This window comes from Empidonax traillii, unplaced genomic scaffold (genome assembly GCF_003031625.1).
Source record: "Empidonax traillii isolate 1590-97213 ecotype Southwest subspecies unplaced genomic scaffold, ASM303162v1 scaffold822:size278920, whole genome shotgun sequence".
Classification (NCBI taxonomy): domain Eukaryota; kingdom Metazoa; phylum Chordata; class Aves; order Passeriformes; family Tyrannidae; genus Empidonax; species Empidonax traillii.
In genome coordinates, this window is record NW_020956015.1 from 232676 (window position 1) to 238675 (window position 6000).

Genomic DNA, 6000 nt, shown 5'->3' on the forward strand with positions numbered 1-6000 from the left:
AAAAGGGTGATAGACAACACTTTGGTCCAGCAAATAACAAGACACTTTCTGTTTAAAGGGCTGGATGTTCCTAATTAACTTGCTGCAAGACCCATACACCACTATTATGAAAAGAGAGGGGTGAAGAAGAAAACTGAAGGATGGCAGCTTTTTATACTCTTTTAATGAGATTTCTCCTTAAACCATTAGAAAACATTTCTTTTTCATGGAATTGGAGTTCTAGCATAGCATATTTTGAACAGTTGACTTGATTAAATCTGATTCTCCTCATTTCCTATTACATGAACCAGTATACAAATAGCCAGAGACAAAAGCATAGCTGGAAATCTATGATCTCTCTTCGAAATTCCCTTTAATACTCCACCTTAGGACAGTACTTTCTTACTGATCTGAAAAACTCAGTTACAGTTTGGTAGCCAAAGTTTTGTCCTTTACCATGAGGCACAAATGAAGCAAAATAAAACTTTTGAGACACAAAAATACTCTCCCAGCTCTTTCTGATTCTGCAGACTCCAGACTTACCTTCTTAATTTGTTCTTAAAATAAAAGATTGTATTTAAAACTGTTCACTTACAGACAGCTTTACACTGGAAAGTAACACTGAACTGGGAAAGGCTAAAATGGCTTCTAATATTTTAACAAAGTTCATATTCTTGCAATGTTGCAGCTCCTCCTGCCCAAGCTACAGCAGATCTAAACCTTCTCTGGCTGCACTGTCAGCCAAATTCATCAAAGAAAAAATGACCTGCATCAGTTGCAAACTATTATGAATGCAACAGGAAGAAATGGAAAGTCAGCTGAAGCAGGAATAGAATTCTACCACCTAATCTCTAAAAAATTAATTTCTGTTGACCCACTGACCTGTGAGAAAAGGTCAGGGGTTCTTCTCTTGGGTGGAGATTTTTAAGAAGGAAAATGGAATAATTCTGGATGATAAGAAAAAGTGTCTGGCATCCACAGGGGAAAAAAGAAAATAATAAAAAGATGTCTGGATGGGGCAGCCACAACTTCTCTGGGTAACCTGTGCCAGGGCATCACCACCCTGAAAGGGAAGAAATTCTCCTGTGTATCTAACCTAAATTTATACATAAGCATAATATAAGTAAAGGATATGTCCTGGTTTTAACAAGCTTATGGTTCACCAAGCTCTTTATTTTTGCTGTATGAACCTGTGAGGCCTTGGAAGCAGTTTTGAGTCAACTGCTCAGGACTGTGCTGACACTGACCTTGTCAAAGATATATATGTAATCCTAACTTTTTTTTTTCTACTGCAGTTGTAAAGACAGCACCTCAGAAACAGGCCTTACTAAGTTATCTGACTGGCATCTGTTGTACTGACAGTAGAATTTTCCACACTTTCCAGGCTTTTTTTTTTTCCCGTGTCTTCCTCTTCATGACAAAACCACAACTATATTTAGCACAAAGCTCCACTCCTCTGATTTCTCCTGCACCCTAATGTGAAAGGCTGTCCACACATGTAGGGCTATTTATTTCAGCTTTCTTCATCTCAGTGGCCTCTGGAAGAAAAGGCTCAGTGTGCAGAACAGCATGTACCAGAAATACGAAAAAATTAAATAAATAAAAATAAAAAGCACATGAGCTTTGTTCATACAAAGCTCTTCACTGCCTTGGGTATGCTTGCATTCTTAGGACTGAATATTGCTTGAAGGTGGCTGCAAAATGAGAGCAAAAAGCACATTGATAAATGGACTGGAAGAGGCTGTTTAGTCACACTGCTACTTTTAAAGCACAGCAGCACAATTTTTTTCAAGTATCTGCCTGAGAAACAAGGATGCTTTAAAATCAAGCAAAGAAATATGTCATATGATCTGCTGGGCTGTCCAATGGCCAGGGTTTATTGATTAGGGTGAAATACCACCAGTGATATGTATTTATCTTTGGGAGAGAAGAAAAACTTGTGTTTGTCCTTTTCATGCACCCAATTCTTGTTGGAGTGGTTGTAGGTTTGGTTTGGTTTTGTTTTTTACTTTTCTCAAGGACTTGAGACAGAGAAAGCAGCTGACAAAAAACTCCAACTTTTCTTTAAGGCATTTCATAGTAAAGCTTTAGGGTTCCTAACGCTTGATTTTTTTCAGAATGGAAGCTCTCAAAAACCACAGAACATAGTCTCTGAACTTGCCTCAAAATATATCTGTTTTGTGGTTCCTAAGTACTGAGGAGCAAAAACAGAAAAAAACCAGTCAGATCAACCACTGCCCAGTGCTATTTATACAGCACACTGATGGGTACAGGAGGAGCACAGGGTAATAGTATTAACTGCTCATGAACTCACATTTTCCACTTCCATGGTAAAGTTTCTCAGATTCTCTTCATGAAAAGGATTCTCACTTTGCAGGCTCTTGCCTAGCTGGAAAGAGTTGGATGAGTTTGTGGCATCCAGAAATAGGGAATGTAAGCCAGAACCTGTTTGGATCTGGATGTGCATATACAGAGGCAAGGAGCAGAGCAGAAAAATAAGCCAAATAAGCAGTAATATTAGCATTTCTCCTTGCTCTGGGACAATGTTCAAATCCAAGTTTTTTTGTTGTGTTTTCAACTTTAGTTCCCTGTTCTGATTCAGGACGGTGGGAAAGCACATGTGAATAAAAAATTTTGGCACAAACTGGAACACTGGACATTTCATCTGAATATCAGGAATCACTTCTTCACTGTACAGGTGACCAAGCATCGGCATAGGTTGCTTAGAGAGGATGTGAACTCTCTGTCTTTGAAGTTATTCAAAAACCATCTGGATGTGATCATACGCAACCTCATACAGGTGACTTTGGTTGAGCAGGAGCTTGGACTTGATTGGCTTCCAGAGGTTTCTTCCAACCTCAACCTTTCTATGGACTCGTGGTTTTGTGACTTTGTGATCTGAGTTTTATAACAAATAAGCAAATTAAGGTAAATATGAGCAGCAGTGTGAGTAGCTTCCAGCACCATCCCTGATTTAGGTACAGGAATTAGGTACTAAGGGACAAAGAGAAAAAAGTTGTGTAAAAAATTGTGTTAATGAAGGTCAGTTTCAATAAGGTGAATTTTTTTTTTTTTTTAGCTTTTGAAGTAAGTACCATTTTTTCCTAGTGGGAAGACCACATGAGATACCATAAAAAATAAATTGTGATCTTTCTATGTGGGTTAGTTCTCCTGTAATAACAATCTGCTGGTAGTGAAACAAAGAATCATCTGATAAACAATATTATTGAAAAAAAAATGCAAAAATTTTCAGCACATATAATTCAGAATAATTATCTTAGTAGTTTAAGCATTTGCTGATTAAACATGAAACAAGCTTCATAGAGCAAAAGAGAAGTATGCATAATTTGGCAATAACATTATAGGAGCTGGAAAGATAAATAAATACCCTGCAGCTGCTCATTCACACACACGTCTCTCTGTGGGTTGGGAAGGAGAACCAGAAAACAAATAAATTCTGTGGGTTGGGACAAGAACAGTTGAACAGTTTAATAACTGAAAGAAATTAAAACAACAACAACATAATAATAGTAATGAAAAGGGGGGAAACAAAAAAAAACAAATAAAAAAAATCCCCAAAACCACAAGTGATGCACAGCACAACTGCTCATCACCTGCACACCAGTACACACCCCAACCTCAGTAATGGTTGGCCCCTCCTGGCCAACTATGCTAGTTTATAAACTGGACAGAATGTTCTGTGATGTGGAATATCCCTGTGGCCAGTTCAGGTCAGCCCTCCTGGCCATGCTCCCTCCCACCTTCTTGTGCACCTGCTCACTGGCAAAATCTGGGAAACGGAACTTGACTTAAGGTGAACAGAACTTTGTAACAGCTAAAACATCAGCATTACTCTCATACTGAGTCCAAAACACAGCACTGCACAAGACACTGGGAAGAAAATGAACTCTGTCCCAGCTGAAACCAGAACGAATGCAAGGTACACTTTAGCAGTTCTTTCAATGGTAAACAGTGAGAATTTAGAACTGAAGCTTAAAATATGATGAATTTCAAGTGCAAAGGATAAACTACCATGTCTTAAAGAAAAAAAAAATCAAAAAATCAAACCATGCTGCCTCTCAGTAGTCTGCACTGCTAACAAACATGCTTGGAAAGCAAGTAGTTCGAATCAGACTGTTTCAAATTATGATATATTTAAATTCTGTGATTTTTATAAACTTTCTCTGGGTAACCAACAACCAAAGAGGTCTCTATTTTACTTTGTTTTTGATACAGACACATAGCAAATGTGAGGTGAGCAAAAGGGGTGAGCAGGAATGTGCTCTGCTGACATACAAGTGATGATATAGAGCCACAAAAATAGTTAAGAATAAAGACATAGAGTAAGCAGACTAGAATTTCATACTAAAACCCAGAATGAAATGCTCCTTTAAGAAGCAATAGTATTTATTTTTGAGACAACAATCACTCCGCACAGAACAAGGAGATAATGTGAAAAACTTCCCCAAATCAAATTTTCCTTGTACAGGAAGAGTCTATTTGCACTTCTGCGCTGACTCCTATTTTTCTTTCTGAAATGTCCTGCTCTTCCTTTTACCCTTTTTTACTGGAGTAGCTGTGTGCTTCTTTCCTCAGCAGTCAAATTAATCAATATCAGGCTCCTATGGGATATATCACTGTACAAATACTACTTGCCCCTGAACCCCAATTGCAGGTGTGGTCCCTGATCACAGATATGATATCATACAATGTCAAAATGATGTTCCAATAGGGCAAGGGATAAGGGCTACAAATCGAAAAAGGGATGATTTAGATTAGATATTGGGAAGAAATTCTTCATTTCGAGGGTGGTAAGGACCTGGGACAAGCAGTTTGCTATTCCGTATCTAAAACTTCTTCAAAGAACAAAGCACTCCTTAATGGCAGGTGCTGTATCATGAACTTGGAAGGGGCACAAATCAACTTCTATTAAAATTAAGCATTGTTCCATCAGTCAAGTGCAACTCTCCCATTCATTTCCACAAAAATAATCTATTGCTTACACTCAGGGCCACAGATGATCAGCAAAAAAATACCTTTATATCTTGCTGCAATCCATAGGGAGTATAAGAGAGGTGTCCACTAGTGGTCTATGTACTAACCACCATCTAGGCTCAAACACATGGGCAATTTATAAACTCATTATTTGTTAAGGAAAGTGAATAAATACCTTGTTTGTATAAGGTTAGACTAAATAAGTGAAAGTCCCTGCTATTTTATCAGTAATCAGTAGGAAGAGACTTCAACAGAGGCCTCATTATAGCAGAGTTTGTACTCAAATGCTATCAACAGATACCTCATGAACAGCTTAAATCAACTGATGAAAAAACTAAAGAAAACCTCTGTCAAGTCAATGAAAGAAGGAGTGGTTTGACTTGGCGGGGGGGGGGGGAAGTTTTTTCCTTTCCTTTTTTATTTATTGCTTTCCTGTCATTATTTGAGATTTTTGTGGTGAACTTTCACATCTCAAATGTAAAACGCAGCATTTACCAGACTGAGTAGTTCTCCTGGTACATTAACAGGATTATACTGTCTTCCACAACACAGTAAACGTGACAACAACCAAAGAGGAAATCTGAATCAGTCTTTCATTATAGTACTTAAGTTTCTTTCTGAGACAGACTACTGTTAGTCAGCCATCTGATATTATTTATATGGCTTGTTAAGAAATAAAAACAAAAATTTAGAACAGTGTCAGAGACTGTAGTTCCAGTGCATACTGTGGGCCCAAGGGTCCCTACTCCTTTGAGATATAGGGGAGTACTTATACGTTTAAGTTTAAGAAAGAGAGTAATCCTTTTAGAACTGATGGGTCTGTTTCAAAAGTATATTAATACTATGTTAGATTGAGCCTTATGATTTCCTTCTAAATGCAAGTGAATCTGCTAAACATCTGTGATGTGAAAACTTTGTAATTAATCCATCACTTTAATGCTAATTTATTTCTTAATAATAGCTTGTGCTGTAATATAATTATAGGCAGCTCCATTTAATTATCTAATCTACGTTTAGTTATTTAAT